The following is a 13,131-nucleotide window of genomic DNA, read 5'->3' as shown; positions in this document are numbered from 1 at the left end:
CACCCACCTCTTCTCTTGAGCACAGCCCCTCACGTCGCCTCCACCTGCCAAGGACACACCACCTGGGAAGTCGGGATTCCGTACTGTCTTGCCCACCCGCCGAGGACACACCACCTGGGGAGTCGGGATTCCATACTGTCTTGGCCCCTCTTGCTGGTGAATGACATGCATGTTTCCTTTCAGACTCAAGAGGTATCGGGCAGACACAGGCCACCCACTCCACATGGCTACTTCCATCCTCTTAGAACATGAGGGTGACCCTTCTCTCTCCAGCCTAGCTGGCCCTGTCTCCTTCACCACTGATGGTGCATTGAGGGCAGAAGTGGACATGTGAGAGTCCTGTGGTCTGTCCCTGGTGTTAACACCCCCTGCCCTCGCCCCTCCATCCCATCTGTCCTGTGGGAAGAAGTTCTTTTTGTAGTTCAGTGGTAAGGCCTCGCACCGTCTGTCCTGGAGTCGATTGAGGCGGAGAAGACTTAGCTAGCTGGAAGAGCTGCCTCCTTACAAGGGGATAAGGCCAGAAGAGAGATTACTGAGGCGCCAGGCCCAGGGCCGTGACATGCACCTGCCACAGCTCCAGGGAGATCAGGGACCTGCCAACTTACCCCGCCCCATGAGCTCATGGCTGCATCTGCCAGGCTCTGGCCCTGGGGAGCAGGGTGCTGACAACGGGGCCTGGGCACCAGGCCGAGGCCGGGAAGGCGGGAAAGCTTCTGAGAGCCAACGGCAAAGCCATCCTGCGAGACGGAGATGCAGCGGCCCTCGGGCTCCATGTGCGGCCTCTGGCCAGTGGGCCACCATCTCTGTTCTTCCCCAGGCCCCTGACACTGGGCGTGGCCTCATTCCTCTGGAGATCACGGATGGGGGAAGGGCAGGACATTCTTCTCCCTACTGTTCTCCCCGGGGACTCTGGACGACTGCCCTGTGTTAAGGAGTAGAGAGTTTGATGGGCGGGAGACGATGGCTAAGTGCTGTCATTTCTGAGGTTGTTGTAGGCGCACACCTAAACGCCAGTTATAAAGTGACTATAAATCCACAAATAGATGCCTCTGTCCTGGAACCAGCACATCCCTAGAGGTAGGGCAAATTGGGAGTCAAGCCCGGCCCAGGTTCACCTGAATCTTTGGGGTCAAGAACCTTTTCCACCAATCCTTGGTAAGACAGGCCACAGCTTCCAGAAGCTAGGAAAGGTGACCTGCTCTGGCGATGCCAGGAGCTGGGCCACCAGGGGCCACCTTCACATGCTGGTTTGTGTGCCCAGGTCCAGAGAAAGCAATCGCACACAATGCCAGACACAAATGTTCCCCAGAACCTTTCCCACCAGAGAGCCCCCGGCCAGTCCCTGCATCTCCCAGCTCTCCAACCCTGCCTTACCCTGCTCCCCAAGGGGCCGCCAGAGCTCCCCTCTCTCACCATCCTCTTCCCCAGGCCTCTGCTCCCACTCAGAATTCCACTTCCGATACGCAGGTGCCCAGGCTGTAGCCTAGAAGCAGGCAAGCATGGCGGAAGGGGGCGGGGGCCTCTAATTCTGAGACAATTGGTTCTAGAAGAATCTCTGAGCTCCTCTCTGGCTCTCCCTTGGTCTCATCACAGGAAACCCTCCTTTCTCCCCAACACGTCCCACGGAAAAGACATTTAGATGATCCATTTTCCCAAATTTCCAGAGAGGAGGACCTGGCTTAAGGCCATACCACATTTCCAAATAGCACCAAGGGGGCTGGGCAGGCATGTTGCTGGACAGTCCCCACCCGGGGGGCAGGGTAAATTCCCAGGGGAGCAAGTCACTGAGTCGGGTGGCAGGCGTGGGGTCCCTAGAGACTGGAGGGTTCTCTAATGATGCTGTTGAGACGCTAACTACCTAGTGCCTCCTGCCACCCCAGAGCGAGCCGGGTCTTTCCCAGCTTCTCCCACGCTGCGCTTCCCCTGCAGACCCCACCCTGCTCTGACCCCGGCTCACTCCGAGTCCCCTCGGCACTTAGACGCAAAGTTTACTGTGTGTTCAGTCATTTTGCTTATGTGTTACTTTGCAAACGTTCTCATAGACCTCAGCTCTGTGAGCTACGAGAGTCTGGGGCGTTAATTAAGTCCATTTTGCTGGAGGATTAGTCCCTGCCCTTAAGGAGTGCCGAGGAACACTCTGGAATCGAAGCCACATCTCTCTCGCTGCTGCAATTTTTTCCTCCTGATAATCAAGCAATCTCCCTGACGAAACTCCTCCCTATAAGCAGCTTCTCCTCACATTCAAGTTCTTGCTTGGACTCTCGGGGAGGCCCCGGAGAAGGTCATATGGGGGCAGGAATCTCTGCGGTGCCTGGAAGAAGAGGTCAGTTCCTCTTCATAGGAAATCAACATCCTTGGGTGTACTGCAAACCCTTCCCAGGCCAGGTCCACTCTTGCTAGCCTCGGAAAGCGAGCTGCATCTTTACCAGAACCCAGGGGGCTCCCTGCAAGGCCACCGAAGGCTATTGGGAGAGATTGGCCTAGGAGAGAATCGTGGCTCTGGCGCTTCTTGACTGTGTGAGCTCGATCGCTCTGCACCTTTATCGCACTGTCCGTGGAATGAACCCAGTTATCGCAACCCTGTAAGGGGATGGGTAACAAAGAGAGGAGGGGATAAGACACAGGCATCCCTGCCGCCTGAGTAGGAGAGGGTGATGCTGGACAGGCAGGGCACAAAGGAAGGCCTCCTGGGCAGGCTCGCCTCATCCCGGCACCTGGACCAGGGATCCTGCTCCTCCTCCTTCAACCCCAAGGCCTTAGCCAACCTGGCTTACGGGCGGGTGAGGGCATCAGAAAATGTGTTCTATAAAAGCAGATCCGTGGACCTGGGCGGTTGACTCTGTGGGTAAGAGTGCTTGCTGTCTACGCACGCAGATTTGCACTCAAGGCCCCAGCACCCAAGCAAAGACCTGGTTGTTGCTCCTGCGAGCCCAGCACTGCTGGAGGTGGAGACAGGAAGACCACTGAGGCTTAGTGAGAGACCCGTCTCGAGGGATTAGGTAGAACATGATAGAGGAGGGCCGCCAAGATTCCCTGGCCCCTGTATGCATGCCCATGAGTATGTATACCCACACACACACCACACAAACACTCAGACCCTACCAATCGGACCCGTGTGGGAGGTGTTTGTGGGGGACACCCCAGCCCTGGAACCTAAGGTAGTATCTTCCTTTCCCCCAGCCCCCAGCCTACCCTGACATGGACCTCACTGGGGGCCAGTGATGGGCTGCAGGTGAGGGCTGTGGGGCTTCCTGACTGACAGCTCTCTCACACACAGAGCCAACACCCCAGGCCCGCGGATCGGCCTTTATAAAAAGCGTTTTCTGATCCTCTCGCTCCACCCATGAGCCAGGCTGGCTAGGGCTCCCAGCTGAAGGAGAAGGAGCAGGGTCCCTGGTCCAGTCACGCGTCCATGGGGCAGGTGTACCTGGAAGGCCCTCCATGGTCCCCGCCCATCCAGCACTGCACTTTACTCTTAAGCTGCGCCTTAATGCCAAACCAGACATTCTCCAGGAGATGAGAAAAGAGGCTTCCAAGAGCGGGGGTAGGAAAGGATTTGCCCCTGGGGGAGGAGCTATACCAGGGCAGAACACATGGGCCCTTGGTACCGGCTTCCCAGAGGCTCTGGAGGGAAGCCCCCATTGTCCTGGTCCTGCCCCCAAAGGGCAAATTATCTGTCACCAGTTATCAAATCTCAGCCCACAGGACAATATATATATATATATATATATATATATATATATATATATATATATATATTTGGTTTTTTGAGACAGGGTTTCTCTGTGTAGCTTTGCGCCTTTCCTGGAACTCACTTGGTAGCCCAGGCTGGCCTCGAACTCACAGAGATCCGCCTGGCTCTGCCTCCCGAGTGCTGGGATTAAAGGCGTGCGCCACCACCGCCCGGCTGACAAAATATATTTTACACGGAGTCCAACACGTACGTGTTGTCGTGAACCCGTGCTTTGTAATGAATTCACAGTCCTCGTGACCCTCCAGCAAACCACAGACAACCATCTGATAAATCCTGTCGCAGGTCACGCCGACGAGATTCGGCTCAAGGGAGTGAGTGTCTCCACCAGGACAAGGACACTGAGTCAGCCAGTGAGACAGCTAATGCATTCACTCCTCCCTTAATAAACCTCCTAAGTGGGGAGACAAGGCCACAGCTGAGGATGGGAAGAGAAAGTCACCCAGGCTGCCCCTCCGACACAGGCTCTGATCACACGTCTCCCTCTTCCCAGCTAGAGCACCAGAGGCCTTTACAGGGCGTTAAAACCCAAGGGGCTCTGAAGAGATGTAAGATGAGTTTGCCGCTCACTTCAGGGTCCACATCTGCTTCCAGACGTGCATCCCCTGAACTGTGAAAACTTTTAGTGAAGCCCTGTGAGCCAGGCTGGGTTCCGGGCTCCTCTGCCCATCCAACCGAACTTCAAGTGGGAGGCAGCAGACCCGGAAGGAGAGATATGAAGAAGATGGGATCGGTTCAAAGCTGTGAGAGCACAAACAGGAGGTCATAGTTCACCAAAGGGACAGCAAGCCCTCCTGGCTCCTCCTTCAGAATCCAGAGGCCATTTTAACATAATTTCAGTCATAACAGAAATATTATGAGGAGGGTTAGTGACGCCTTCGTACAGGGGGACTTGCCCAGGGCCCCAAGAACTTCCTGGCAGTTCCAGACTCCATTGCTCCTCAGAGGCTGCCCCAGACCAGAGCATCTTGGGCCCAGAGGGGCCTGCTCAGTTCCTGTTGACAGGCACTGTCTCTGGTGACTGAGGAAGGTCAGATTTCCTTGTAAGGTCCGGGGCACCTTGGGGGGAGGGGCAACTGAGAGCATCATCAGCCCATCCCTGTCCAGAGAGAAGGCAGGGCCCACACCCAGGGCTTCCCGCCTAGGCAGGCCACCTCCCAGCTGAAATCCTGGCCGTGCAAGCACCTTGGAGGCTTCGGGAGAAGGGCGAGATCGGTGCTACCCCCACCCCCACAAAACCCCAACAGGAAATGTGTTGAGCTCGTCAACATCTCTATGGCCACCAGGCCAGTGGCCCTGTGGCTCCCAAATGATGGGGCAGGAGCCAGGTCATTAGACAGGGAGACTGTCATTAGGGCAGGTGATGCCACCGTGCTCAGACAATGGCAAACAGTCATTAGTGGCTGTGTCACAGGGTGAGGCAATGCCGTCTGGGGGGAGGGACAGCACTGGATACAGGGAGCCCACACACACACATGCACACGCACACACACACAGAGGTGCACACGCAAGCACTCACAAGCAGAAGTGTGAATGGACTTCCACCCTCCCACCCCTATAGAGGTATAAAGACACACTTGTATCTCTACACATTCAGACATGGGAACTTAAATGTTTGCACATTCACATGCACACATGGTCACACACAATTGCCTAACAAGGTATCAGTAGACACACGCATGTTTACACACAGGGGTGCCCTGTAGCTGACACAGTGACACACTTACCCATAAAGGAACGTGGGCAGAAATGCATCCAGAGTACGACGAGCCTGGCACCCACACTCATGTTCACACAGGTGAGAGCAGGCACACACGTTCACACACACACACAGGCATGCGAGGCACACGTTCCTATGGGGATGTGAGAAATGGTGTTCACACTCTAGGGCACGTGCCTTTGCACACACAAGGAGTGTGAGAGGGCACACTCACATAGGCACACACGTGAAGGCACATTTGCACTCTCACACATGAGCTAACTAGACACATTGTCCAAGAAGTATCCAGAATCTGAAGACCCCTGTGCGACCAGAGGGGCCCTAAGATCCTCCCACAACCAGGCACCCCAATGCACAGGCACCCCCTTGTCCTGAACATGCACACACATACACACCATGCACACACACACACACACACACACACACACACCATGCACACACAAAAAAAACCTCATGCACACACACATACATACACACCATGCACATACATACACCATGCATACACACACATACACCACACACACACAGAGTCCAAGGGGAGGCTCCCACATGCCCTATCCCAAGGTGTCCAGGCCTCCTGACCTCCATGGTCAGAGGAGCTCTAGCCCAGTTTGGTCCACTCCCTGTCCTCTTCTCCCATGGAGCTTCTCTGTCCCCTGTGGACTGCAGGGAGGACAGACAGACAGGACTAGCAAAACTGACTGATGGAGTCCTCGGGTCAATTTCTTGCTCTGCCACTTACAAGTTCTGGGGACATTCATTCCCGATGCCTTTGTTAAACCATCACGAGTTTCCAGACTTTGCACATGCCCTATTTATTATTTTACATAAATTCTATTCATTTCTACAGACCCTGCAACGGGTCTCCATGGGCTAAAGTCCGGATGTCAGGAGAACGAGGCTCTTTCCTGCCAGCCACAACCCTCAGCTCCCCTGGCTTCAGAGCAGCTCTTCATCATATTGGTCTCTTCTGCCTCCTTCTTCTACATTTCAAGGGCTCAGGAAACAATGCTGGATCCACCCAGGTAATCCAGGCTAATCTCCCCAACTCTTCTATCTATGAAATCCCTTTGCCCTGACCAGGATGAAGACGTCTCTGGATGGGGTGGGGAGTAGGGATGCTGTTCTTCTGTCTACAAGGTTGTCTAAACTTGGGCATGTGGTTTCCAGTGTAGCTCCTCAGCTTCTTCAATGGCCAAGTGAAAACGGCCTCCACCCTGTGGATGGTCACAGGGGTGTAGAAAGCTTTGGGAATGCCTCACACACAAGCTGCCTTCAATCTTCAGCTTCCTAAGCCTGGAAGGGGAACAGTCTACAGAGAGGAGGTGAGGGACCTCAGAGACTCGACAGGCCCATGCAGACCTGGGCTAAGGACCGTGAGAGTGTGTGTGTGTGTGTGTGTGTGTGTGTGTGTGTGTGTGTGTGTGTGTGTGTCTGCGGCTGTCCCCTGTGCAAGCACACGCTGTAGAGATCTGTCAGAGTGGGGATGTTGCTCCTGTGTGTTCCTGTTTTCCTCATCTGCTTCCACCCCTTTGTAGGGCCCTGGGGCCAGCAGGTGGAGGAGGCCCAGCCTGAGCTACTATTACATGAGTAAGTACAGACCGCGGAGCGATGGCCTGACAAGATGGACCCCAGGTGGAGGAAGAGCCCACTGAAAACAGTCATTAGATCCCAGCCCACTCGGTGTGTTCGTCCTCTCTGAACACAGCCGAAGGCGCTTCAGAGAAGAGCTGAGGCTATCAGATTCCGGCTGGCCAGTCTCACAGGACATTTCTGGAGCCCAGCTGCACCCATTGCCACGCCCTCTCTTGCCTACATCATCCCCGGACCCTCTGGTACCTCTCCTCAGCCCATGCCAAGCTAATATCTTATCCCAACCTCCTGACTCCCTCTAAAAACTCAGAGCTTTGGGTGACTAGGCCCCCCAAACATGAGTGGAGGGCTGAACTAGGAGGCAGAAGATCTAGGGGTAAACCCAGTCCTCTACAAAATGGGAATGCAGATGTGCTGGGCCTGCCCAGAAGAGATGGCATGCCCGAACACTTTCATGTGAATTATGGAACACAAGGAAGGACTCCTACCTTCTCTGTGGGGCAAGTAAACAGGCCATACCCAGGATAGCATTTCACATACCAGCTACTGTGGAGATTCCCACATTTCTGTCTGTCAGGGGGATCCCCAACAGTTGCTGCGGAGAAGACACTGGAGGACAGGGAGGAGACCATACAGATGGCTAGCAGCCACAAGGTCCTGCAAAGCAGATGTTATAAATGCTTGAGGTCACCCATGAAGCCCCTTGGCCATGTCAGTGCTGGGAACACAGAGACCCAGTAGCTGGAACTGAGGCTTCAGTTTCCAGACATCTGCAAGCCTCCTACACGGGCACTGAGGACTACGGCATGAGTGTGAGCGACCTGGAGCCTGGTGGCTCCCCGCCTGGCTGCTCTTTACCAGATCTGGCCAGCTCAGCGTCAGCTGGAGCAGTGCCTAGTGTCACTCTAGGCTGCTGCCACCTGGCAGGTGCACAGATCTCTCCACAGGGAGTAGAACATGGTTTCGGTCTATTATCAGGCCAGATAAAGGCAGTCTCCAGAGCTTCGGGGAGAGAGCCGGGCTTACAAATAAGCATCTCCGACATGCCCCACCACTCCCCCAGTCTCCTTTGTCAGCTGTCCACCTGCCAACGACTCTTTGTTCCTCTCTGAAAGCAGCCCCAGGGAGGGGGCAGCTCCTAAACAGCTGTGGGCAGTGAAGGGGAGGGAGCAGCGAGGAGGCTGGAACCAGCCAGGCAGGGGTGGCTGGCAGCTGGATAGAAAGGGGTTCTGGTACTCAGGGAGTACTGGTCTCGGGGGTCGTGGGAGTTGGGGTGCATCATCACCCACAAGCTCTGCCTGACTTGTCTTATCCCACTGCTTGGCACAGGGCTTGCACGGAGGAGGTAACCACAAAAGCATTTCCTGAGTAGGTGACCAAAGAAAGAGCAAGGGAAGGTGAGATGCTGCTTTCTCCAGTGGTCCAGACTCCAGAGGTGTTTGGAGAGGGGAAATGGGGTCCCCAGACCCTAAGATGAGGGCAAGGAGGGGGGATCATTCCCTAAGAGTCACAGAAACTGATGCCCACCAACAGCGGCTCGCCTACTCTACCTACAGATACAGAACCATAGCCAAAGAAACACCCCTGCCTGCCTGCCGTAGTGAGGGCTCAGGGAGAGAGAGCTCTCAGTCAGAGGACAAGGGAGAGGACTCTCTGGGAGGACTCCCTGCAGGAAGGAACAGACAGCACAAGCTGAAAGCCAGTGTGCAGGCTCAAGGAGGCAAGGAGGAGCAGGTGCTGAGCTCGTGTGTGTGTGTGTGTGTGTGTGTGTGTGTGTGTGTGTGTGTGTGTGTGTGTGTGTGTGTGTGTGTGGCCTGCAGGAGCCGTCCTCGGGGCTGGAGGTGAGCTGGACAGAGTGGGCAGCACACAGTAGACACCAGGAACACTGTCCCTGGGACTGTCATTTCCTCCCAGCTGGCAAGCAGATGAAAGGATGCTGCTGGGGAGCCAGGCTGCCCCGGCTGTGCCCCTCATCCCTTCCTGGAAGGCATCAAGAATAAGCGGAAGCAGGGGCCCTCTGCCAGTTCCCCTTGTGCAATCCTTCTTCCTGCTCCTCTCCACGCAGAGGCAGGCCTGAAAACTGTGCCCGAGAGACCTCTGGCATGAGCCCATCACCCACAGTGCTGGCCACGGGCTGGTTTTCCCGAGGGAAGGCTGGGCAGCTGAAGCCTGGACCAGGGAAAGCTAAATGTTCCGTGCTGGGTGCTGTCTGCAAAAAGGAAGAGCCTGGGCACTCCGACTTGTCCGTGCCCTGCCCTGAGTATGCATTTCTCTACACTCTGGACCTATCGAGGCTTCCTGGGGAAGCTTGCAAGGACACCCTCCCCTCCCCTTCTGTTGGAGCCCACTGGGTTTCCTTGTGGCTGTACCCAGCAGGACTGCATGGGAGGTTGATTGGACCACGGGTCTGGGTACCAGGTGTTTGGAAGAGTTTACACTTGACTGTAACTAGCAAGGGGGAGGTCTTCTGTTCCACCCCTTGGCATTGTTATAAATAGACCTTTGGAATAAAGTTCTAGGCCGGTGGATAAGGATCCAGGCCCACCCAAGTCTGTCCTGTGTTTTCTCTCTGTTTCTCTCCCCTCTATTTCTAACTGAGTCTCTTATCCCTCATTCCTCAAGAGTCTTGGAGTAAATGAATGTGGGGGCTGCTCTGCCACATCCTTCTCAACCATCAAGCTTTTCTTTTCTTTTTTTAAACTAACTTTCTTATTTATTGAGACAGGATCTCACTATGTAACCTTATCTGGCCTGGATCTTGCTATGTAGCCCTGGCTGGCCTCAAATTCAGAGATCCTCCTGGGTGCTTGGATTAAAGGCATGCACCACGATACCCGGCCAGCCTCCAAGATTTTGACAATGACAAGGTGTAGCTTGATTTTTTTCGCTTCGCCCACAGTCAGGACAAACCTCTGTCACCCGCCAGTCCCACAGCCGCTCAGACCCAACTAAGTAAACACAGACACTTATATTGCTTTCAAACCGCATGGCCGTGGCAGGCTTCCTGCTAACTGTCCTTATCTTGCTAACTGTGCTTTTATCTTAAATTGATCCATTTCCATACATCTATACCTTGCCATGTGGCTGGTGGCTTACTGGCGTCTTCACATGCTGCTGGTCATGGCAGCGGCTGCAGCCTCTCTGGTCATTGCGGCGGCTGCAGCGTCTCCTTCTGTCTTTCTGTCCTTTTATATCTCCTCTCTGTTAGTCCCACCTATCTTTCCTGCCTAGCCACGGCCGATCAGGTTTTATTTATTAACCAATCAGAGCATACAGACCATCCCCCAGCACAGCCAAGTGCAGACCATCTCAAACACCTGCACTCAGGCCCATGGTCCTAATCATCCTCTATACGGACCTGCTGGGTAACGCCACAAAGAACCTGAGAATGGGCTCCCACAGGACCTACAGAACATCCCACAGCAACAAGGTGTCAAGGTCTCCCAGACACTGAATGGGAAATACAAGGAGTAGGGTGTTTAGAACTCAGTACAGTTCAGGCCTCTGGGAGCTGGCTGCTGGCGGCCTGCATGAGACCCCAGGACAAGGAACCTATGTCAACACGAGAGTTATCCAACTCAGCCCAGGCAAGCAGACAACCAGATCCTGCAAAGCGAAGCCCACAGCCGACCCTCTTGCCACAGGTATCCGTCCGCTGACTCTCCACAGACCACTCGGGGTCTGCGGCTCAAGCTATCCCACAGCTCTTGGTGATAAACCCTCTACCCCGGGAGACAGAGCAAACGCTCTGTGTACAAGATGACCTTTCACTCAGAAAAAGCTACCACCAAGACCTACTGCGTGCCAGATTCCCTGCGAAGAAGTGCGGCATCCAGGGACCGGAGCCCTCACCATCCCTGTGCGCTCAGAACTCGGCTCAGCCGAAAGGCAGACACAAATGTGTCAACAGCCAACAACAAATCACTACAAATTGGGTTAAGTGGGCTGAGGACGGCAGAGCTCAATTAGCCTTGCGGCCTCCTCCAGCCTTGAGGCCTGTCCTCATTACACAGTCAGGCATGCCTGCCCTCCCCAGGGTTCCCTGGCTGAGAGCCTGGCAGAGCAAGGGGTGTTGACAACTGGCTAGGGAGACCTTACTGAACCAAACTGGGGGCGGGGGGGGGGGGATTAAAAACTAAAACAAAAACAGCCACCATTCGGTATAACCTCATTTTATGAATCTAGAGACCAAGCATTTGATAAATCACACAGCTGCTAAGTGGCAGAGCCCCAGAAGTCAGATGTCCCAACTCTGGGCCACGGTCCCATAGCACCCACCCAGCAGCCTGTCTTGTTACCCTCGTGCCCATCTTGGATGAGGATACAGCCTCCAGGGATCTGCAGCATCCTCCAGGGATCTGCAGCATCCTTCAGGGATCTGCAGCAGCCTCCAGGGATCTGCAGCAGCCTCCAGGGATCTGCAGCATCCTCCAGGGATCTGCAGCAGCCTCCAGGGATCTGCAGCAGCCTCCAGGGATCTGCAGCAGCCTCCAGGGACCTGCAGCATCCTGACTCATCTCCGGGGCTCTTTGCAAATGAACACTGTCCAGTCAAACTGTGTGTGATGTCAATGTTTCACATCTGAGATGTCCCACACAGAACGTGGCCCCTCTCCACCGTCCAGGTGTGGCCACCCAGGGTGGGGCTGCCAAGGGGAGGAAACTCCGAAGATCTGGGAAGTGGAGGGACTGCACAGGGAGCCAGCCACCAAAGGACTTTGGCCCAGCAGTGAAATGCCTGGATTGCAGCCTCTGTGGATTCCTGAGGAAGTCATGGTTCCTCTGAGCTCCACAGCACCTACGGCACTCCAGTAATACCAGCTCTTGTCACCACGGTCACCATCCCACACAGGTTTGCACCTCCCAGCTTGTGTGTGGAGCGCCTTCCCTCTCCTCCGCCTCCACAGTTCCTCTTCCTCCAGGCCTCGGGCTCCTCCCGGAAGGTGGCCCAGACTTCCTTGACTGGCACACAGAAGGGGCCTCTCTCTCCACCCTTTCTGTGCCCTGCGTCCTTCCCAAAGCCACACTCCACTCCCTGGTCCCCACTCTGGAATCCTCAGAAATGCCTATCTCACAGCCACCCATGCTCAGAGGCCAGAAGGCCACGCTCCCACATTCCCTGCCTCCCCTGAGGCCTCAGGTCAGCTCTGCTCCCAGGGAAGACCCGGAGGGAGGGAATAGGCACTCAGCAGGTAGTGCCCTCTGTCACGAACAGCTTGGGAACACTTTTGAAGGAACCAACATGAAGACAGGCCTTCCCACCCTGCCCTAAAGCAGGGCTGTGACATTCTCTCTTTCCTGACCGTCCCCTGACTCCCGGATGCTGAGTCCCAGGCTGGCCAGTACTCCTGGCAATGTTCACCCAGTGGGCAGTGAGAGGTTGCCAGTCCTTGGATCTGCCTCGGGCCGTCCCGAAGAGAGCAAGGCAGAGAAAAGAGACTGAAACTATGACACAGAGATGAATGCCATTCCCATAAGACCATCCAGCCAGATGCCTCTCCTCCCTAACTGTGAGGACAGGCCAAGGAAGGCCAGGGAGAGCCAGCACAGAGGAGAAGTAGGCAAGAGTTAGGGGGAGAGGTCAGAGGTCACAGGGACTGAGTGATAAAGGGAGGCCTAGAGGATGAAAGGGTAGGTCTCCAGAGTCCCGGAAGTCCACAGCGTGTTCTCACATCCTTCCCAGCTGGCATTGCCCAGATGCGTGCATTTCTGGAGAGGATCCAGGAAGGACCCAGGCAGTCTCTGACAGGACTGAATATCCACATCTCCTGCCCTCACTCCCACAGGCTTCCTGCTTCAATGGGCATTCTGTCCCTAGAGCCCTGGCTCCTCACAAGCCTGGGAAAGGGTCCTGTCTGAGCTCGGCAAAGGCAGATAGATGCCCTCCCTGGCTGAGAGGGAAAGCCTCTGGCCAAAGGCAGCCTGATCAGACAGGCCTGAGGGGTGCCCACCCTGGGGTGGAGAGGCAGGTCTTCAGGGGAGGACCAGGGAGGTAGGGTGGAGCGGACTACAGAGTTTGTTTATTTTGGGCTTTTTTGCTGCTGTTCCTGTTTGGCGATCACACTGTG

At 55.3% G+C, this 13,131-nt stretch overlaps 1 long non-coding RNA gene across 1 annotated transcript; it reads right to left on the bottom strand.

Moving 5' to 3' along the window:
- Nucleotides 1-6,267: 6,267 nt before the first annotated feature.
- On the bottom strand, nucleotides 6,268-8,643 carry LOC143269701 (uncharacterized). Its single transcript, XR_013046276.1, has 2 exons — nucleotides 8,312-8,643; nucleotides 6,268-7,721 (listed from the first exon to the last, which is right to left on the bottom strand). It is a non-coding gene; the product is annotated as an uncharacterized LOC143269701 (long non-coding RNA).
- Between the last annotated feature and the right edge of the window lie 4,488 nt (nucleotides 8,644-13,131).

The sequence above is a fragment of the Peromyscus maniculatus genome, chromosome 20 (assembly GCF_049852395.1).
Source record: "Peromyscus maniculatus bairdii isolate BWxNUB_F1_BW_parent chromosome 20, HU_Pman_BW_mat_3.1, whole genome shotgun sequence".
Lineage (NCBI taxonomy): Eukaryota > Metazoa > Chordata > Mammalia > Rodentia > Cricetidae > Peromyscus > Peromyscus maniculatus.
This window is presented reverse-complemented; position numbering and strand designations above follow the sequence as displayed.